The sequence below is a fragment of the Balaenoptera physalus genome, assembly GCF_965194825.1.
Source record: "Balaenoptera physalus genome assembly, chromosome: 7".
Lineage (NCBI taxonomy): Eukaryota > Metazoa > Chordata > Mammalia > Artiodactyla > Balaenopteridae > Balaenoptera > Balaenoptera physalus.
This window is the reverse complement of record NC_138886.1, coordinates 56,962,373-56,985,427: the sequence shown is the minus strand read 5'-3', so window position 1 is coordinate 56,985,427 and position 23,055 is coordinate 56,962,373. Positions and strand designations below refer to the sequence as shown.

At 42.5% G+C, this 23,055-nt stretch overlaps 2 protein-coding genes and 1 pseudogene across 4 annotated transcripts in view; 1 reads left to right on the top strand and 2 right to left on the bottom strand.

Annotated features, from left to right (window-relative positions):
• The window catches only part of KDM4C (lysine demethylase 4C), a 431,040-nt gene extending 425,474 nt beyond the window's left edge, over positions 1–5,566 (bottom strand). Inside the window, exons 1-3 of one of the 2 annotated variants that reach the window (XM_082470885.1) lie at positions 4,710–5,566; positions 4,121–4,215; positions 3,863–3,917 (exon numbers count right to left, since the gene is read on the bottom strand). The gene's annotated coding sequence lies outside the window, so the exon portion shown is untranslated. Of the gene's footprint in view, positions 1–3,862; positions 3,918–4,120 lie in introns of both variants that reach the window. The other variant, XM_082470884.1, reaches the window with a different exon arrangement.
• Positions 5,567–5,991: 425 nt separating this feature from the next.
• Positions 5,992–6,753, top strand: LOC309664957 (ubiquitin-conjugating enzyme E2 D2 pseudogene; annotated as a pseudogene). The gene has a single exon. The product of its transcript is annotated as a ubiquitin-conjugating enzyme E2 D2 pseudogene (transcript).
• A 1,970-nt stretch (positions 6,754–8,723) lies between these two features.
• LOC309664940 (uncharacterized protein) overlaps positions 8,724–23,055 on the bottom strand; it is a gene marked incomplete at its 5' end in the record, with an annotated part of 67,001 nt that continues 52,669 nt past the window's right edge. Inside the window, one exon of the mRNA XM_082471106.1 lies at positions 8,724–23,049. The remainder of the gene's footprint in view (positions 23,050–23,055) is intronic.

Genomic DNA, 23,055 nt, shown 5'->3' with positions numbered 1-23,055 from the left:
GAACAATACCAAAAGGGCTAACATTCATGTCACTGGAGTTTCAGAAGAAGAGGAAAGAGTGCATTATTGTGTGTGTGTGTGTATGAAAAACAATGGCTAAAATTTACCAAATTTGGCAAAAAAACAATAACCTAGAGATTCAAGAAGGTCAGGAAAACACAAATGAACTTGAATCAAAATCCATTACAATCAAATTGCTGAAAACTAAAGACAAAGAAAATCTTGAAAACAGCCAGAGAATAACAATGCATTGCTTGGGACTTCCCTGGTGGCGCAGTGGTTGAGAATCCACTTGCCAATGCAGGGGACACAGGTTCGAGCCCTGGTCCAGGAAGATCCCACATGCCGCGGAGCAACTAAGCCCGTGCGCCACAACTACTGAGTCTGCTCCCTAGAGCTTGTGTGCCACAACTACTGAGCCTGCACTCTAGAGCCCGCGAGCCACAACTACTGAAGCCCACACTCCTGGATTCCAAGCTCTGCAACAAGAGAAGCCACCGCAATCAGAAGCCCGTGCACCGCAATGAAGAGTAGACCCCGCTCGCCGCAGCTAGAGAAAGCCCTCATGCAGTAACAAAGACCCAATGCAGCCAAAAATGAATGAATAAATAAATAAATAAATAAATTTAAAAAAAAAAAAAGAAAGGAAGAATGCTTTCATATCAATAATCTAAGACTTAAGAAACTTAAAGAAACTAGAAAAAGAAAAAAATAAACCCAAAACAGTCAGAAGAAATAACAGCAGAGATAAAATTGAAAATAAAAAACAATACAGAAAATTAATCAAACTAAAAGGTGGTGGTTCTTTGAAACGATAAAAAAAATTGATAAATCTCTAGCAAGACTCAAAACAAAAAAAGAGAGAGAACACATCAATTACTGATATCAGAAATGAAAGAGGGGATTATTGCTACATAGTGTAAGTTGGTACACTATTTCCAGCATCTCACAAAGTATAAAAGGCAGTATGGAGATGAAAGAACATGAGCTTTGGAGTTTCCAGACATGGGTACAAATCCTGGTGCTTTTACTAACCAGCTGTGATAGAAAGCCAATTTCTTCACCTTTTAGGTCTTAATTTTTTTATATGTAAAATGAGGTTTGTAATATTTTAACTCAAAGACCAAAAGATAAGATTTAAATTAGATTAAAGTAGGTTAAGAGCCTGGCACAGAGATTGTGCCCAACAAATGATACTTTCCTACTCACCCTCTCCTGTCAGGAATGACATTTACCAATAATAAGGATAAACAAGGGGAATATGTTTCTTTGTTTTTATTACCAATTATATAAATTCATTATTAGATAGTTTTTATATTTAAAGGTTTCCAATACCACCTTACTATGCGGAGCAAAAGCTCTATTTTGCATATCAATCTATTTATATCTATTTAGCATTTATCTATCTCTCTACCTCTCTATATATCTATGGTTAAAACTAAATGGGAAATCAAATTTAATGCTACTTTTGATCATTTTGTTTGACAATTAAAATTTTGAAACCTAGTGTCCACTGAGGGACGCCCTAGTAGTAATCATAGCATTAATGTGTCCAGTAATATGTAATTTTACAAAGTCCACACTAGATGGCAGATTTTAGACAGTATTTTTTGGGTCACTAATTATTAGGGTTTTTCTACAATCCTGGAGCTTAGCCAGTTGATACCTCCTTCTGATTTCCTTTTTGTGAGTGACAGTTCAGTTATATTGGTAGTTGAGATATTTGGGAATCTTTTTGCCAGATAGTCAAATTAGAAGAGGCAAGTAAAAGGAATGAACAAATACCAATCACTAAAACCCAAACAGCTAGATCCACTTTTACAATATTTATTACTTTCGGGGTTTTTTTGGCCACGTTCCACGGCTTGTGGGATCTTAGTTCCCAGACCAGGGATGGAACCCATGCCCCCTGCAGTGGAAGCACAGAGTCCTAACCATTGGACCACCAGGGAATTCCCACTATTTATTACTTTTAAAAGAAAAAAAAGTTACATGCTATATTTTAGTACTACAATTTGGGAGAGAAGGGTACATGAAAGGTAAATATTAGTTGGAAATCTTAATCATTTTGATGACTTCAATAAATTTTTTAATGCAACAGTCTGTTATTTTATCTCTTCATTTTTTCTTTCCTCTCTACTTTTATTTTAATCATGTTTTAACAAGTCTTTAACAAGAACATACTGTGTACAAAGAACTCTGTGTAAATGGGGGGTGAGGGAGTTGGATGTAGGGAAGCGGGGACTGGATCTTGCATTCTAAGCAATCCTCTCTCCTTAAGGACACTGTAGTCTTACAGGGAAAATAAGACAACTACAAAAATACCACAGTACAGGAGCTTCCCTGGTGGCGCAGTGGTTAAGAATCCGCCTGCCAATGCAGGGGACACGGGTTCAAGCCCTGGTCCAGGAAGATCCCACATGCCGCGGAGCAACTACTGAGCCTGCGCTCTAGAGCCTGTGAGCCACAACTACTGAGCCCACGTGCTGCAACTAATGAAGCCCATGTGTCTAGAGCCCATGGTCCACAACAAGAGAAGCCACCACAATAAGAAGCCCGCGCACTGCAACGAAGAGTAGCCCCTGCTCGCTGCAACTAGAGAAAGCCCGCACGCAGCAATGAAGACCCAATGCAGACAAAAAAAAAAAAATTAATTAATTAAATAAATTAAAAAAAAAAAAAACACAGTACAGGTAGAAAGTGAGACATGTCCACGAAGTGAAGTTTTACCAGATGTAAAGGAAAGGATTATCTCATTCTGGGATAAGTACTGAAAAGGGATGAAAATGACATATATTGAGGGCGAATTATATGGCAGGTATTGAGCTAGATGGTTAACATGCATAATTTTTTCTGGCAGCATTCCTGGCATGTGGGATATTAGTTCCCTGACCAGGGATTGAGTCTGTGCCATGCCCCCTGCAGTGGAAGCGCATAGTCTTAACCACTTGACCTCCAGGGAAGTCCCAACATGCATGATTTAATTTCATATCACTTTTACCCTGTTAGACGTTAAAAAAAAAAAAAAAATCCCCATTTTTCAGGAGAGGTAACTGAGTCTTGAGGAGAATAAGTAACCAAGGCAAGTTTCCAGTTAGGAAGCAGCAAAATCTAGGGTTGAACCCTGGTCTGTTTGCCTCTAAAGATAGCAGGTGGGAGAGGGAGTATCTGTTACTATTTTTATTTTTGAAAGTGATTTATTGCAGTTTTAAGAAATAGAAACTTTATGTATGTGCACTGTAGATAGAAGAATTGTAAGAGATTGAAAGGCAGGAAACAGACATTCAGTACAGCATCAACACAGATGTAGAGGCTGGAGGGTGAGAAATTGTGGGCACTCAAGCTGACTGGAATGGGCTGCCTGTAGGCTGATCTTAAGTTCTCAGACCTAAAAAATATTTTTAAAAGAGAGGAAAGAAAGACATTTAAATCTGCACAGGGAGATTTAAAACCTGTGTCAACACATCTGCAGGAGATTATTTCTAGGATTTCTCCATTTGACCTTGGTGTCCTGCTTCTACTGAGCTTCTGTTCTGGGTTTCCCTGCTGCCTCTACATTATGATATGTCCACTCAGAGGTGAAAGTACCAGCTCCTCAGAATACTGGTACTAATGCCTATCATTTATTTTCAACACATAGTTTTTGAGCCCCTACTATAAGCCTGCCCTAGGTCATAACTGCCAACATAAATCAAATGGAGGCCCTGCCTCATAATTATGTCTAACTTGGGCCTCCTTCAAATTCCCTGTCAAATTATGAGCTCCTCTGAGGTTCATTTGTAATTTCCTGTAGTAGAGCAGAGTGGTTAAGGGAATGACTTGACGTCAGACAGACCTGAGTTCAAGTCCCAGTTCTACTCACTGTGAATTGTGGAAATGTGATCACACAGAGCTTCTGTAAGCCTCGGTTTCCTTCTCTATAAATTGGAGATAATGATAATATAAGTATACATGGGAAACATAGATTGGTTGCTACATCTACTTTTTTTTGACAAGGAAAAACTATTTAAATTATGCACTCAATTCAATTGGTGTATTTCAAAAAGTGCAATATTTTTCTTCATTATCAATAAAAGGAGTTAGAAGTTAACTTCAAAGAAATAAGGAAATGACAAATAACCTGAAAAGTCACAGTCACATATGCATTCACTGCATCCTATAGAAGAGGGGCAAGTTAGGTTCACCCACTTTCATGAGTTCCATCAAATACCAGACCTATTCATGGGTGGAAGAGAAAAGGCAAATTTTTTAAGGAAGTATGTTATTAAATGAGGTATTTGGAATTCCTAAGAGTACCAGGTGGGGAGTATCTTTTCTAAACTAGATCTAGGAAGTACAATGTGGACTCAATCTGTCCTCCTCCCTTCCAAAGGCTGTTCACTTATTAATGAATTAAAAAACAAGCAAACAACAACAGAAAACAAGATTAAAAAACAACAACAACGACAATTTCACACATACCACCGAAACAGAAAAATAAAACACTAAGAGGTCCCAGATTACTCTCCAGACAGGAACCAGTGGTTCTAGGCTCAACAGTTCAAGCCTAGAATTCATCTGTTACAAAGTCATCATAAGCATGCCTTACTTCCAAACACAAAAATTTTTGTAACAATAAAAACAAAAACTAGTCCTGATCTCTTTTCTAACATACTCAAATTTAACTAGTATTTAAACTGAGTTGGGAGAAGAAAGAAATCCATACTTACGGGCCAAGGGTGGGTACAGAGCATTTGTCCTTGCCCTCATGCAAGGCTGAGACATTCAGCTGCTGAAGAAATAATTAGTCCTTTTTAGTCAGGCAGTTTCTTATTTCCACAGACAGCAATAGCAAGATCCGCAAAGGTGCCAGCTCCCTGTGTCCTTTGCGCCACAAGACAGCACTAAAGCAAAAGGGGTCAGATAACAAGGCAACATTGGTGATAAGGCGCTCTGGTTCTGAGGAACCAGTTTTATTTATTTATTTATTAATATTTATTTATTTATTTGGCCGTGCTGGATCTTCGTTGCAGCATGTGGGATCTTTTGAGTTGCGACAAGCGAACTCTTAGTTGTGGCATGTGGGATCTAGTTCCCTAAGCAGGGATCGAACCCGGGCCCCCTGCACTGGGAGCATGGAGTCTTAGCCACTGGACCACCAGGGAAGTCCCAGGAACCAGTTTTATACTAAGCAGTTTGAGTATTTCCTGCTAAGCAATTTTATAGCATGCAGCTGTACCCTAAAGTGTGGGGAAGAGAGGAGTTTCAAGGCAGAAGCCCTTATATCTTACCAGAACCTGGGAGGCAGTAAGAAATTGTCTCATAACAGCCTCGAGGAAAGATAAAAAGGAGGGTGAGAAATGGCCTTGTAGCAGCTCCTCCCAAGCCTCCCACTCTCTCATGTTCTGAGAGGATTATGGGGCATTTCACCAAGACTTAGATCTCCTGAGGTGAAGCCTTGTCTACGTGGCCTATATGGATATTTGCAAGGACACCTGCACAGAGCAGTTTCCCTACAACTTCACTCCCTAACCGTTCACATCAGCAGCCAAGAACTCTCTTTAGAAACATGGGCCACCCCATCAGATATCCTAATTATACAAATCCTTTTAATTTGTCCCAGGCAACAGAGATACAACAATCGATTTAACTTAGAGCAGTTGCTATAGTCTGTAAACAGGCCTGTGAATAGGTAAACGGAAATCGGATCGGGTTCGAGAAAGTTGATCTTGTTCTACTGTCTGGCGTGGCAGCTGTGAACTCCTGCAGTCAGCAGCTGCTGGGAAGCTTCTGAGAGCTCTTGGATTAAGATTCCCTATCGGCCAGTGGTCAAGTTGGAGGTGGCAATCTGCCTTAAAAACTAGCCAGGCCGCCCGCCCGCGCGTCCCTCGGTCCCCCTGCAGCAAGCAGTCCCTCCGACCGTCCGACCCAGAGGCACCGGCCGAGCCCGAGGCCTGGGCTCTTGCTCCCTGGCGGAGGGATCCGCGGCGGCGGCTGAAGAGGCGGCGCTGAGCCTAGAAGGAAGAGGCAGCTGCCGCGGGGGCGGCTCGGGCGGCAGCGCGTAAAGGGGCCGCCGCCGGGTGATGCGGCGACCCCTGCGGCAGGCTCAGGAGCCGAGTGGGCCACGGCCCCAAGTCCGTCCCGCCGGACCCGCGCTCCGGAACTCCCCATCTTCTCCGGCCGACCCGCTATCACCAAGGCGGCCTCGCGCCCCCTGTCCCCTTCCCCGTCCCTGCCCTGCCCCTGTTCCCGCCCCGGGGGCCGCCTCCACCCGCCCCCCGCGATGGCTCTGAAGAGAATCCACAACAAATTGAACGACCTGGCGCGGGACCCCCCAGCACAGTGTTCAGCAGGTCCCGTTGGAGATGATATGTTCCATGGGCAAGCTACAATAATGGGGCCAAATGACAGTCCCTATCAGGGTGGAGTATTTTTCTTGACATTCATTTCCCAGCAGATTACCCCTTCAAACCACCTAAGGTTGCATTTACAACAAGACTTTATCATCCAAATATTAACAGTAATGGCAGCATTTGTCTTGATATTCTACAGTCACAGTGGTTTCCAGCACTATTTCAAGAGTACTTTTGTCCATCTGTTCTCTGTTGTGTGATCCCAATCCAGATGATCCTTTAGTGCCTGAGATTGCTCGGATCTGCAAAACAGATAGAGAAAAGTACAACAGAATAGCTCGGGAATGGCCTCAGAAGTATGCGATGTCATTAAAGAAATTATTGGATAACCTCTACAAATAAAGATAGGGGAACTCTGAAAGTCCTTTTGATTTCCATTTGACTGCTTTCTATGAGCCCAGGCCTCATCTTCCCCTGTGCACGTGTTTACCTGATACAGCAGTGCTGCGTGTTGTACATACTTGGAACAACAAACTAGAAATACTGTACTTCTGTACCAACATTGCCTCCTAGCAGAGAAGTGTGTGTGTGACAAGCCAGTTCTCCAGGCATAACCTAGGTGTGAGACTAAAAGCTTTCCTTATTGACTTAAATTTGGATAACAGCAGAGTGAGGGGTGGTGGGTATGGTGTGTGCTTGGATGGGGAAGGAAAGCTCCACTGACCTGTAGGAGATTGTTTTTTAAAGGAAATCCCATTAAACTCAAAACAGTTATGAAAAGCAAGGCGAAGAACATGAAGCTGTTTCTGTATTCATTTTATTCCGAAGGACTTAACGTCTCAGGTGAAAGTTATGACCAATCAGATTAAACTCTACCTACATCCTGTATTTTAAGGTCTAAGTTTAACTGGTCAACATTTAAATGGATTGGAGCTATTAGTAAGTAAAGTGTGATGGGCTTTGTTTCCAACTCTTTTACATCTCCCCACACTTCAACCTTCGTCCTTCAGCCCCTCTTTCTCTCTTCCATATTCTTTGGTTTGTATGTGGTTTCTCACTTAATACATAGCTAATAGCTCTTATTTTTCTTATGTTTTTAACTGCTTAGGTCTATCTGAATGTAAGGGTGAAAATTCATTTGATGGAAATACTTGTGTATATTTAAAGACCCAATTGCTCCTCTGGAGCTTGTATGTTCAAGAATGATTAATCTGTGTAATAAACTGATTACTACAGTCATTACATTAAAAAAAAAAAAAAAAACTAGCCGGATGCTCTGCAGATCAGAGCTGAAAGAGATGAATGGACCCTCCCCAGTCCCATCCCTCCCCAGCAGTTAAGGTTGTCCTGTGCTAGCTACCACACCCAAGTGCTTGGCATCAGTCCCCACAGCAATCATGTCACCCTTTTGCCAGTTGTCCCCATGTCTTATTCACACCATACGCCCAGACTTGTCCCTAGGTGGCTCAGTGGTTTCTTCCTTGTACCACCTAGAACATCTACAGTCCTCTGATATGTGGGCAACACTAGAAGCACTTTAGAGTTGTCATCTCACATCCATGGTCATTATCATCATTATCCATAACCGCCCAAATCTAGCAAGCTTAGCTGGGCAGCAAAAGGACATCGAGTTAGAATCTCCCACCTCCTGGCTCTTCTTTGATACACACAAATTGCAGTATCCCCGTATCCCAGGAGGTAGACTTGGGAGGAAAAGAGTGAATGAGTTAATTACACAGTCCACATGCCAAGACCAGCCAGGTCCAGTGCCCCAGACTATGTGTCCCCAAGTTCCTTTTGCTACTTGACTGCGTGGTTGGCAGTTTGGGTATGTGTGCCAGGCTTCCTTTGTCTCAGGTGCTGGAATCACTGGAGCTTATTTTTAGGCCCGGTTCTGACTTGTAGATGGATTGCTGCCCTGTGCAATAGTATATTCAGGTGGCTATGGTCCTTACCTGGGAAGCTCAGGTCAAATCAGCTTGTTTCCACTGATGTTCATCCTCCAAGAGTCCTTTTCCATAGGCATTCACATGGGTCACAAACAGAGGGCATGGGTCTTGTGCAATCTTATGCCCCGTTTGGCCCCTCTGAGCTAAGACTTGATCATCCAACTTTCCTGCTGCCAAGTACCAGACTACACTGCTAGCCCATTGCCCAATGCCATGAGTCAATGAAAATGCAACAAGGCATATTTTGGGAGGCATTTTTAGAGCAAACACCACAACTTAAACTATGCTCAATGAGCAGAGTTCCCTTTTCCATGCATAGTTTTACAGTTTTCTTTAAAGCTGCACAGCTGTACCATTCCAGTACGTTCCTGTATAGGGGGCCCCAAGACCACACCCCAGGTTTACTGATTCACTAGGAGGACTGACAAAATTCAGCACATAGTTGTACTCACAGCTAAGATTTATTACAGTGAAGGGATACAAAACAAAGTCAGCAAACGAAAAAGGCATATGGTGCAAAGCCTACAGAAAACCAGGCACAAGCTTCCAAGAGTCCTCTCCCAGCAGAGTCACACAGGACAGCTTAATTCCCCCATCAACAAGTTGTGCCAACACATGTGAAATGTTACCTCCTGGGGAAGCTCATTAGAGACAGTGCCCAAGGCTTTCATTGGGAGCTGGTCACGTAGGCACCTTCTGCCTAACACATACCAAAATTCCAGACTCCCAGGAGGAAAGCAGCTATTTAGCATAAACCACACTGGTTGTACAAACAGTTTAAGTACACTGAACCACTCTTATCAGTTCTGTGAATGGTGGGAACCCTCCCCAAAACACATCCTAGACACCAGGCCAACCTTGTAAGCAGTACTTTCCAAGGATAAGCAGGCTCTTGGCCCTTGGCCAAGGCATCTGTACAGCGAAAGTATTATCAGTAGGACCTCCTGCAGCAGGGTGAGAGCGGCCTGCAGTACTCATCTCAGTTATGCCCTTTCAGGGTCCTTTACTTAGCCAATTAAAACAAGTCCCACTAACTATACAGATCTATCTGAAAAAGACAGATGACTTCATCCTTAAGCTTCTGATTAACTTTTTTTTTTTTTCAACCTAGCCCAAGGCATCAATTCAGACACAGCCAGTAAGTTGAAGCTGACCTGAAAGCTTTCCAGGGCTGAGGTAGTATGATAGTCGGAGCACACAGACAAGTACAGTCCCAGAGATCGCAAGTGGTAACCATAGAAACAAAGAGTTCACAAATGTTGGGGCATGCCAAGCAGGACATACATTAGTCAGGCAGCACAGGTTATCAGGGCCCCATGTGGCCTTGTACTGTCAGACCTCCCACTCTGGGTTCTCAGTCCAGTCCAAATTATGCAGTTCAGTCCTTGATTTCAGAGGGACTCCCTGAGGCAAGTCAGTTCCAAACAGTTTTACCTGTCTATAACATCAGTTCAACAGCTTCACAAGTGTGGACAACATCTATAGGTGTTCTGCAGGAAAGTGCTGGCACTGGGGTCACCCCCTGCCATCTCAGTGCTGGTAAGGTGTGAGCCTAGCCTCAGCAACCAGTTTAATTCAGAGAACTCGCAGCTTGAAAAGGCATATAGTTTTTCCTTTAGGAAGAGGGCAAGGCTTCCAGGAACAGTTCTAAAAAACAAAGATCATTAATGCCCTTCTCCCCCTGCCTCCCCATCCCCAGGTGCTGGGGTTTTACTTTTTCCTGCATCATTACAAAATCAGTTGTGTCCTGTTCAGCAATGGTAACAACATTTTTTCAATTATCCCCTACTCTCATCTAGGCCATTCACCTGGAAAAGTTGTATGCAAAAGGCATAAAAGCTTTTTCAAAGAAAAACATTTTTGTATAATTTAACCAGAAAGACACATCATATTCGAAATGGGTCAGAATGAAATGTTAAATTTTTAAAAGATAATTATAATGGGCTTAATAACCTGCCATCCATTTTGTCCTAATCATTTATCCAGGGAACAGCCTAGAAAAGATCAGTCCCTTTCTGGGGACAGCTGCATTTAATAATCAAACTGCTTTACTAAGGTGTGTATACCAGGAAAAAGGTGAGGGAAGTAGAGTCAGGCTATCAGACCGCCATTGCAAACTGCAACTAATTTAGAAAGCTGAATACAAGTCAACAGCAGTGAGACGACCCTGAAACGGGGTCCAGAGTCTGACCTGTTAGTAGTGGGTGGAGGTGTCACACTCCCTAGCTTTTGCAGGAATCCTGTTAGGAATGCATTCAGTCTCTGTATCAGAAATATAGAGCTGATCAGCAGCTCAATTTCACACGGCCCCATCAGAAATAAGCCCTTTTCTGTGGGCATTTGTGACCCAGATGGTCCAGCCAGCATCCATGATGTTTCCACAATTTAGCCCACAGAGAAGTGTCCTAAATGTGTAACTATTCCAGAATCTGAGTTTTATTTTTTGAGCAGAACTTCGTCAGCTTTTAGTTTGGCACGGCTAGTGCTGAGGCTGAAATAGCCCAGACCAGGTTTCAGCTTAGAGTCAGGTCTAGGCAATTAAGCGTCAGGATTCCAAAAAAGCCAGCAGCTTTTCTTTAGCAGCATATTCAAAGCCCAGATACTACAAGGCCAGAGAGCCGTGTTCCAAGTCCAACTGACAAGTGAGGCTTTATGACGCCCTTTTTATCTTGTCAGCCTTAGAGTCCAAAAAGACCCACCCAAAAATATGCACATCAGGCTGGAAAATCATCAGGCTTTATGGATCAGACATCTGATTTTACAAAAGCTCATTAGCAACTCAAATCTGCTTTGTAAAACTCCAAAAGTGTATTTCTATCTGGAGAGTGCCTCTCTTTTCATGTTGTTTCATTTTTTTCCAGAAGTTACAATAGGCAAAAAGTATAACAAATATCATCAGTTACAGAGACTGACTTTGTTTTCAACACTCAAAAAAAAAAAAAAAAAATTTCAATCCACCCACCAATGGCAAAAAGCAAGTATTTATTTGTGTGTCCCACTAACACTTTTTCTTTGCAACTTTGCCTGCCTGGGATGATCCCTGTAGCATTTATGAAATTATAAGCATATAATATTTTCCATCAATTTTTATCCTATATCCAGATGCAAAAACCACAAAGCACAAAGCTATTTCAACACAGCGCACCCCCCTCAACCTTTAAATGGAAATTTACTCAACCCTCTACCAGTAAATTTAACATTTCCAGGATTAACATTAGAGCTACCAAGGAAGACTCTCAGCTGGAATTGGGGGCAGGAGAGGGAGGATAGGGCTACTGTACCAGTGATGGTAACTAGGCTGAAGAAATGGCTGCAGTGCTTTTTTCCCTTTTCCCCCTCTGGTTTGCTTTGCTCTAGCCGTGGGAACTGACCTAACATTTTTTTCCTTCAACTTGGAAAAAAAAGCAATACAAACGTTTAATATTTCTGGGTCATCCAAACTCACCTTTGGGAATTTGGGGGCCCTTTCTCCTCCCACATGAAGGAGAGAACAAAATACAAAAAGGCATCACCTTTTCCCCCTCACTTTAGCACATTTTAGCACAGGCTGCACTTTTGCCCCTCGCTTCAGCCAGCACAGCCAGAAACAGCCAGGAGATCCAGCAAGCCAACTCTCCTGGAGTTGGATCTATCATTTTCAAATTCCACAGGTAACTTCCACCTCTCAGAAAATACTGCTGTTTCATCCCGTGAATGACTCAATAGCCAGCATAGTTAGTACTAAAGATGTGTTATCCCTCACTCCTTCACCTTTACCTTCCTCAAGCTGTTTTTGCCATATTTCAGTGAGTCAGAGTTGGGCTAGCAAATCCCACTTCTGACACCAACTGAGGTAGGGGTCCTCAAGACCACCCTCCCCCAAGGTCTGATGATTTACTAGGAGGACAATGTTCAGCATATAGTTGTGCTCACAGCTAAGATTTATTACTGTGAAATGATACAAAACAAGACAGCAGATAGAAAAGGCACAGGGAGCAAGCACATTAGAGCCCAAGGCTTTATTGGGGGACTGGTCATGTAGGCACTTTCTGCCTAACACATACCAAAATTCCAGACTCCCAGGAGGAAAGCAGGTATCCAGCATAATCCACACTGGTTGTACAAACATTTTAGGTACAATGAGCCACTCTTATCAGTTCTGTGGATGGTGGGAACCCTCCCCAAATCACATCTCAGACACCAGCAAAAGGCCAACCTTGTAAGCAGAACTTCCTAAGGATAAGCAGGCTCAGATCTGCTATGTTAACTCTTTCCTACACAACCCCATTGACCTTTAACTTACCTGGCATATCCATGAGGCTTAGGCATCCTTAGGAGCTGTAGTGTACCCAGGCCCCCAAGAAGCCTAAGGTGACAGCATAGATCCTGCATCTGAGATAGCCACATCTTCCTAGTAATAATGTAGCTGTGAGATTCCATTAATGCCCAGTGTGGTAGGTTGAATAACAGCCCCCAGAGATTTCCAGGTTCTAATCCTTGTGACCTATGAGTGTTAATTTATGTGGTAAAAGGGATTTTGCAGATGTGATCAAGTTAGGGATCTTGAGATGGGGATTATCCGTTTGGGCCCTAAATGTAATCACAAGTGTCCTTAACAGAAAGAGGCCAGAGGGAGATTTGACTATAGAAGAGGTAGTAGGAGATGTAATGATGGAAGCAAGAGGCTGAAATGATGTGAGGAAGAGGTCATGAGCCAGGACCCTCCAGAAACTGGAAAACGCAAGGAAACTGATTCTTCCTTAGAACCTCTAGAAGGAGGGCAGCCGTGCCAACACCTTTATTTCAGTCTACTGAAACCCATTTTGGACTTCTAGCTTTCAGAACTGTAAGACAATTTTGTGTTGTTTTAAGCCACTAAGTTTGTGGTACTTTGTTACAGCAGCAATAGAAAAGTAATACACCAAGTCTTACTTCTTTCCTGGATATACCATTTCCATTTCATAATGCATGCTTGCTGGGCAATACCCACTTTGTTGGCATTTTTATTTTTGACCCACTCCAGAATGGGCAGGTCAGAGAATAACATCATGTGCTATTGCTTAGTTAGCTTCTCAGGGTCCACCAGCACTCAATAACAGGCCAATAATTACCCCTCAAATGGAGTATACCAGGCAGTGGTGTTAGGAAAATGCTGTGTCCAAAACCCTAGTGGGCACCACTGCCTAGTGCCACAGATGCAGTCTACTGCAAGCACTGTCAAGCACTGATATTTGAAGCTCAAAAGGCTCATTAGAACTAGCCAGTCGAAATAGGAGGGCAGTCTGTATAGCCTGCTAGATAGTTTCCTTATGTGTCCTCTTACTACCACTTCCTTAGTCAGTATAGTTATCTGCTCATCCCCTCTCCTCCCTTTGCCTGGCATCCTGTCCTGCTCTACTGGTATCACATAACTGGGCTGAAAGATCCAGGTGGGCTCCTAGTTGTATACTCATCCCACTAGCACTGTTTAATTTGTGGCATTTCCCCACTGGGAACATTCCTAATAATCAAGAGAAGTATTATACATATGCAACACATCTGTTCCCACAATACATTCAGAGGTATCAGTTACAACCACTTGGGTGTGTGAACTTTTCACTGAATAGAAGATAATACAGACAAGTTTCAAGGGCCACAATGGTATGGCCTCTTTTACCATAGATAAGGTCAACTTTTGGCAGGAGTTACACGTCTGACAGGACATGGTTTTTTTCTATGACTGCTGGAGGACTTCAGTGTGGTAAATTCACCTTCATTGTCTCCAAACTTTTTTTTTTTGGCAGGAAGCCTCTATATTGTCAGTGTTTACTAGTCACACCTGCTGGCAAGCATCTGCTAACATTGCAATAATGCCATCAAGACAGAAACTTTTGATTTGTCAACCAATAGACACTATTTATACAGGAAACACTTTGGACATTAAAAAAACTTTTCTCTAACACTTTATAAGCATTCATAGCACAAAAAAGTAACGTATCATTTAAATTATTCATTTTTACAACGGTACATTAAATTGGCTCAGAGCCTTAATTTTTAATTTGATTTAAACATTGCTTTTAGTCTGATGACAACACCAATGGTGCAGAGTTCTGGAGATATGTTCCAAGCAGCACTCACCTGCGGCTTTTCTTCGGTTCCAGAGTCTCCGAGGCAGTCAATAGTGTTTTGTCAAACTCATCCTTTAGGTTTTTCTGTGAGAATGCAGAACACTGCATGTATTCGACAGCCTTCAGGTCACAGAACAGCATTTCAGCAGTCTGCGGAGTGAGAGGTTTCTGTGTTCTTGGCAAGCTTCTCGATAATAGAGGCTATCACATTTCTGAGATCAATTTTGGTTCCAACAAACAAGGAGTCTTCAAACAATGGTGAATTATCTCAGGTACCCACTTTTCTTTCACATTTCCAAATAAGGGCCGAAGACCACTGAAAAAGACTAGAAATATATGTTTGTGGATAGCTGAGGGGTTGTTCTGTCAAATCTTTCTTGTCCTGCAGGATCAGAAAGTCCATAAGTGTATGGCTCTCACCAGTTACTGACTGCATAGTTGTCAGAAACCATGGAACGTATTCAGACATTAACTTATTGCTGTATAGCATATCAAGACACATCTTACCAACAACACCATCACTCACAACACAAATTGCATTGCTGAAATATTTTTTACTCCACTGGAAATATTCCAAATATAATTTTGAACTCAGCTTCTTCAACTGATCTGAAGGACCTACCTGTTTTTCTGTTTTTTGGTTTTTGGGGTTTTTTTTGAGGCAAGGAATACGACTTTATTCGGAAAGCCAGCAGACTGAGAAGATGGCAGACTAGTGTCTCCGATAAACCATCTTATCTGGGTCTAGATGCCAGTTGCTTTTATAGAATCAGAGAGGGAGAGGAGGTGAGGAAGTAAAGTAAAAGGGCCATCAGTCTTGCAAAACATCTCCTGGAATGACCAGCCTCAGTAAGAGGATGTGTTAGTTTCTTTTTTCTTGCAGCCATTCACAGGTGGGCAGGGTTTCCTGAGGCAGGCCATTATGTATGATTATAACAAAAGCAACGAAAAACAAAGGTTAAAGTCAAAGAAACAGATCCAGTGTGGAGTCCGATTTAGCTCTTCCCTGTTGCAATTCCCCACTGTCAATGTCCATTCCACAATCTTGTGGAAAAAGGGGTGACAATGTTCTAACTGCTCCGTCAGATGGATCTTTCTGAGAGTGTCCGCCATCGGCGTCAGTGTTCCAAATGTTGAGATTTGTCTTCTGTTCCACTTTGGAAGTGTCTACTTTACACCTGTAGACTTAAAAATATTCACAACCTAAAAGTTGAGAGTTATCAGGAATTTTGAGGGCTTCAAGCCCAGGAGGACGCATCTCAAGTTAAGGAATTTAGTGTTTTTCTATGTATGGGAAGATGCAAGAGTCTGGGCTCACTGAAATCATTTCTTTGATATGCACCACAGCTATCTGGAGCCTGTATCCTGTATTTTCACATCCTGAGTGTCCTCAGGGCTCACCACAGGGAGTGGCTGCAGTCTGATGGCTGCTAGATGGCAGGTATTCTTCACCTTCCTGAATTTCCTCAGGGTTTATTAGCTCACGTTGGAGGGCTGCAGTTGCAGATGACTGATCCTCTCCTCCTGGTCAGGAATCTAACCAATATTTGGGAGACATTTCACCATCAAATTTTGTCCCACGGTGCTGGAAGGCTCATCCCAGGTCAGGCAAAGATTCTTGATATGCCACTCCAGGTGCTATTTTTTTGGATTAGGCCCTATTGATAATTAAAGATTCTCTGGATCCTCTAATTATGATCCAGGAGACATTTTCCTTTGCTGCTTCTTCCCATACCTAGATCATATTATTACAATTATTGTATGTTATAAAAGTGATCTATTTCCTTAAGATGTTTAGCCACAGGAGTTTTGTTGGAGGCCTGGTTACACACTGGGTACTGCAAGAGGCAACAATTTTATAAAACAGGATATAAATAATGCACCTAGTAACATTGACATAGTGCAGCAGGGAGACACAAAGCACAAACAATTTGGAAATAAAGAGCAAATTAAAACAATGATTGACATAAATATCAAATCCACAGGAGAGCCAGCTGGAGACAACAAATTCTGGCAGGATCAGGTAGAGAGAAAAAGATAAATGTTTCGTCTTTGTTTACAAAGGCATACTTTATCAACTTGTAGGTCATCGCATAAGAGAGAAGGTTTTTCTGAAAAACAAAGATTAAAGCCAGTATATTTCCCAAAGTCATAAAGCTACAAATCATATTTACCACTTTATTCAGTCTCATGTAATTAATTCCCATTCATCTGGATGAAATAATCAGGTTTCTCAATAGTTTTGTCATATGTTACCCAGTCCAGTGATATTATCTAAAGGCTATCAGAAACTTAGATTTCTTAAAAAGTTCCTTTTTATCAGTCTTCTTGAAAATCTTCATTTTGTAAAAGCATCAGGACAAAACTTAAAATAGCATGGTTAAAGATTTGAGTACAATGTAATTAGCAGGAAGCTTGGATATAACATTTTAGAATAACTAGTGTTATGATTGATAACATATCAGGACATATCAGATGTTAGGGATTCCATATAAATTTTGGAATATCTATATAAATGACATTTATCCATACACCATAACCTAAGGTTCATCTCCAATCACTTGACAATGTTTTTGAAGTAATTTAACATACTAAATAAAATTAGTTTGACATCTCTCTCTGAGATGTCTCAGAGACATTCTTTCGAAGTATCTCAGAGTCAGGTGGAGACTAAAAAGCTTTATCCAGATTTTGATATTTAGGAAGTTTGTTAAAAATATCAAAAAGGTTTTTTATTTTTGAATTTTATTTATTTTTTATACAGCAGGTTCTTATTAGTCATCCATTTTATACACATCAGTGTATACATGTCAATCCCAATCTCCCAATTTATCACACCCCCACCCCCACCCCCTGCCGCTTTCCCCCCTTGGTGTCCATACGTTTGTTCTCTACATCTGTGTCTCTATTTATGCCCAGCAAACCAGTTCACCTGTACCATTTTTCTAGGTTCCACATATATGCGTTAATATATTTGTTTTTCTCTTTCTGACTTCCTTCACTCTGAATGACAGGCTCTAGATCCATCCACGTCTCTACAAATGACCCAATTTCATTCCTTTTTATGGCTGAGTAATATTCCATTGTATATATGTACCACATCTTCTTTATCCATTTGTCTTGTTGATGGGCATTTAGGTTGCTTCCATGACCTGGCTATTGGAAATAGTGCTGCAATGAACATTGGGGTGCATGTGTCTTTTTTTTATATAATTTTTAAAAATTTATTTTTATTTATTTATTTATTTTTGGCTGCATTGGGTCTTCGTTGCCACGCGTGGGCTTTCTCTAGTTGTGGCAAGCAGGGGCTACTCTTCGTTGTGGCGTGCAGTCTTCTCATTGGGGTGGCTTCTCTTGTTGCGGAGCACGGGCTCTAGGCACATGAGCTTCAGTAGTTGTGGCATGTGGGCTCAGTAGTTGTGGCTTATGGGCTCTAGAGCGCAGGCTCAGTAGTTGTGGCGCATGGGCTCAACTGCTCCAAGGCATGTGGGATCCCCCTGGACCGGGCTCGAACCCATGTCCCCTGCATTGGCAGGCAGATTCTTAACCACTCTACCACCAGGGAAGCCCCGTGCATGTGTCTTTTTGAATTATGGTTTTCTCTGGGTATATGCCCAGTAGTGGGATTGCTGGATTATATGGTAATTCTATTTTTTGTTTTTTAAGGAGACTCCATACTGTTCTCCATAGTGGCTGTATCAACTTACATTCCCATCAACAGTGCAAGAGGGTTCCCTTTTCTCCACACCCTCTCCAGCATTTGTTGTTTGTAGATTTTCCGATGATACCCATTCTAACTGGTGTGAGGTGATACTTCATTGTAGTCTTCATTTGCATTTCTCTAATAATTAGTGATGTTGAGCAGCTTTTCATGTGCTTCTTGGCCATCTGTATGTCTTCTTTGGAGAAAATTCTATCTAGGTCTTCTGCCCATTTTTGGATTGGGTTGTTTGTTTTTTTAATATTGAGCTGCATAAGCTGTTTATATACTTTGGAGATTAATCCTCTGTCCATTGATTTGTTTGCAAATATTTTCTTCCATTCTGAGGGTTGTCTTTTTGTCTTGATTGTAGTTTCCTTTGCTTTGCAAAAGCTTTTAAGTTTCATTAGGACCTACCTGTTTTTATTAGCCTGAAGGGTGCCTAGTAAAAAAGGAAGTGGAAGGGGGTTTAAGCCTTAATTGAGGAGGTGAGCCAAACTGACCAGATGATGGTGGTGTGTAAGACCACATACAGGAAGCACTGCAGAAAAAGTCTTAGACAGCAGGAGGGGCAAAGTTCAGCTGGCAGCTCACTCCACCAGACTGATAGTCACAACAGGAATGAAGGACATTGGTGGAAACTGCCCTACTGGCCCCTGCCTTCCCAAGCTCCAAAAGTGAGCACCTCGTGATGCCTCCAGAAGCCGTCGTGAAGAAGCAGTGTTCAGAAGCAGTCCGGAGGCCTTCACCTATGCCTCCACCCTGCACCCCCATCCCAACAGCAATGTTCTGGGCGAACAGGTCAGGACTCCATCTAAAAAGGTGAGTGGGCCATTGTATAGGCAATGAACGCCTATGGTGTCAAACGCCAGACTGCTGTCAGTTACAGAAACATTCCCCTGGGACCCAGCGGTCTCCATGGGTCACGTGACTTTTTGGAGGTACACGAAAGGTGCATAAAGGCGAATCACCTGACCGTCAAGGGCTGTAGTGAGCGCCTTACCCCGCATACTTGGCGCCGCGTGAGCCTCCATGGCCTAGAGGGGTTACGTTACATTCCTCGGTCCAATTCCGTCCTCCGTGCTTCACCTGAACAAGGACCCCCTTTGCCTAATTTCCTGCCCCCTGAGGCCCGGAAAGCCCTGGCCAGGTGAGATGAACAAAAGGGAGGAACGGACCTAAACGGAGCTGCGGGAAGCGCCTCACACTGGGCTGAATCAGACGCTTCCGCGTGGCGACCTGGACCTATGGGAGTCCCCAGAGCGGTGACATCAGAAGCGCGACGTCAGAGACCGCACGGCGGGCAGTGCCGCGGTGTCTAACCTGGACTTGGGGAGTCCTACCGCGTCCTTTATGCAAGGAGATTCTCTTCATTAACTCCACAATAGTATACATACAAATATGTTAAAGAACCAGTTCAGGGGGCTTCCCTGGTGGCGCAGTGATTAAGAATCCGCCTGCCAATGCAGGGGACACGGGTTCGAGCCCTGACCCGGGAAGATCCCACATGCCGCGGAGCAACTAAGCCCGTGCGCCACAACTACTGAACCTGCGCTCTAGAGCTCGTGGGCCACAACTACTGAAGCCTGCGCGCCTAGAGCCCGTGCTCTGCAACAAGAGAAGCCACTGCAGTGAGAAGCCCGTGCACAGCAACAAAGACCCAACGCAGCCAAAAATAAAAATAAATTAATTAAAAAAAAAACCAGTTCATTCAACTTTTGAACGCCTTCGAGCGTCACTGTTGAAATTCAACACATCATGATTCTTTTCATTATTTACAGAAAAATAGAATTCTTTGACACTCTTTAACTGGTTTGGTAAAATCTCTGCCTGTAAGGAAACTCTTTCCAGCCCAATTTACCATTTGCTCCCATATACTTGGAATATGATTTATTGAGGGTAATATTAGAACATTTTCAATGTAATTATGCCAAGGCAGACTAAACACCTAGCTGGGAAAATTCTTTGACTTTTAGTTCCAGGATCTTCCTGGTGTTTTTCAACTATACTCCAAAACCTATTTTTCTCCCAGTTTTACTGAGATATAATTAACATGCAACATTGTATTTTAATTATATCTTGTATTTAGTTTAAGGTGTACAACATAACAATAACATAATAAATTATTATGTACAACATAATAATTTGATATATATACATATATAGTGAAATTATTACCTCACCTATTTTTATGTTATCGTATTTTTGCCACGATTGTTCTCAATAGTCCTACAGCATGCAAAATATTCTTGTTCATTTCTGTGAGTTTCCAGGAGGAAATGCTCAGAAATAACTGCTACATTGTAGACATTCAGAAGAGTATTTTGTATAAACCAAAATTAATTAATGAGGTAAAGTGCTAAGAATAATATCTTAAATAAATGCACTTATTTGGGCTGATGAAAGTTCTATGAAGCTCAAGTTTTTTGGTTTATTTCATGTTCATTTGACTAGTTTCTTAGATAGGCAAAGAAAAGTCCAATAAAAAATCTGCAGAGCTCTATCTGAGCATGATCCAAATTATCCCCTAAAAACTGCTGCCACTTTGACTTTAAATTTCCTTGTGTTCTTCTTTGCGATTTCTGGGTGATGATATATCAAGCTGTATACTTAACAGAACCCAACGATTCTTAGTGGGGAAATTTATACAAAAATTACCCATGAGTGAATGAGTCTGTTTGGTGAATGATGTAAACTTTTGAAATGCACACTTTTTAATATAAGAATGAAAGAGCCTTTGTTTTTTGCTTGTATTTTTGGCCGCGCCACAGGGCTTGCAAGATCTTAGTTCCCCAACAGGGACTGAACCCGGGCCCTCGGCAGTGAAACTGCAGAGTCCTAACCACCAGACCACCAAGGAATTCCCAGCCTTTGTTTTAAGGTATAATTTAATAATAGTGTTGTTAACCATTCTTTAATTTAATGTTGTTACCATTCTTTTTTTTTTTTTTTTTTTTTTTTTTAGCTGTGTTGAGTCTTCGTTTCTGTGCGAGGGCTTTCTCTAGTTGCGGCGAGCGGAGGCCACTCTTCATCGCGGTGCGCGGGCCTCTCACTGTCGCGGCCTCTCTTGTTGCAGAGCACAAGCTCCAGACGCTCAGGCTCAGTAGCTGTGGCTTACGGGCCTAGTTGCTCCGCGGCATGTGGGATCTTCCCAGACCAAGGCTCGAACCCGTGTCCCCTGCATTAGCAGGCAGATTCTCAACCACTGCGCCACCAGGGAAGCCCTACCATTCTTTTATGATGGCTCTTCAAGTATCTAGATGAAGCAATTCTTTCTAAACCAATCACCTACAACAGGTGATTGGGTATCCATCTTTCCGCTACAAGACATCTCTATTTAGTCCGCACTTTTAGTCACCTGCTCTTTATTCCTTCCCAGTACTTCTCAGCTCAATATTTGTGCTTACTGTCACTTTATCATAATAGGTCTCCATTCCCCACAAGTCTTGGAACACCCATCTCTCTCGCTGTCTGGAATGCCCACTTCATGGGGATCTCATTGACTTTCTTCCCTTTCTGCCAACTTTTGCTTGTCATTCATTCCCATCTCACTGCAACATACCAACTAATATCTGTTTTCCCAAACCCCACTCATAGACTACACCTTGAAAATGACTCCATTCTCCGAGGTGTGGAAGAAAGAAGGCCCAACTGACCTCCCTCTCAAGGCAGACAGTTGTTGGTAGATGCCAGCTGGAAACTCAGCTGGGGCTGCTGGCCAGAAGCCTCAGTTCTCCTCCATATGGGTTTATTTGGGATTCCACACAGCAGCCGCTTAAGTCCAAGGAAGAGCATTCAAAGAGGACAGGCTTTGAGGTAGTCTTCCATTGTAGCTAATGCCAAACCTATTCCTTTGATATAAGGATCAGATATGAATTGTTTGGTTCAGAAGTGCATGATGCCAGGGCAGCTCAAAGAGAAAAATATTGTTTCATAAAATTGTTAAACCTAAATACCAAAGGAAAAGTTATACCTGATTTTGAAACATGTGTTTTAACAACGCAGCCTGAGGAAAGATGCCAATCAACCTCCACCTTTTAAAGGTGAAGGTGAATGAATTCTTCTGGTCCTAAGATGGGTTGGTAATCAAGACCATGAGGAAAGAACAAACTAAACTGGAGGGTTAAACGTCGAAAAAATGATGGGGGTCAGTGTAATTAGTCTTAAGGGCCATAGGGATGACCCATTTTTTACAGGTGGGAGGCCTGCACTACCTTAAGCCTGAGAGATAGCCTACCAGAAATGAGAAGTGGCAAAAGGCCCGTGGATTTCCACGAATGAGGAAGAGTCCTAAATGACCAGTTGGTGGTGAAGGTCCTCCTGGTGGTGAGGTATTTTGGCTGTAGACACGGTAGAAAGTATTGGCCCCAGGAGGGAAAAATGAAAAAGCTGGTCACAGGGTCTGGAGAATATCCTGGAGGAACTAACTCTAGGGATCATGGTTTCAGAAAAAGAAGGGCCCAAGAGGCGAGGGACAGGACTGAGTCTGGCACCAAGCGACCTCCGCAGGCACCAACGCTCTGCTGGGCCCGGCCTTCAACTCCCGACCTGCAGAGAACTGCGAGCTTGGGGATCAAAAACCCAGGCAGGAGGGAGGGAGACGCAGAGGGAAGAGATATGGGGATATATGTATATGTATAACTGATTCACTCTGTTATAAAGCAGAAACTAACACACCATTGTAAAGCAATCATACTCCAATAAAGATGTTAAAAAAAAAAAAACAACTTGCCAAAATGTCACCCCCTGCCTCCAAAAGCAGATTAAAGAAGGGAGTGTCCAGAAATCAGGATGAAGAAAACTTAGAGAAGCCCCTTCTCCTATCAGTGGGCCACCAGGGTTTATCTGGGTAATGAAATGATAATAGGCCTTTTTGTCACCTTCTTTTTATAATTTATCCATTTAAATTTCAGTCAACATTTTAAAAATATCCAATCAGAATGACAGGTGTTTCCAGAAGTATCAGTTTTGTTTTTATTTTTCTTTTT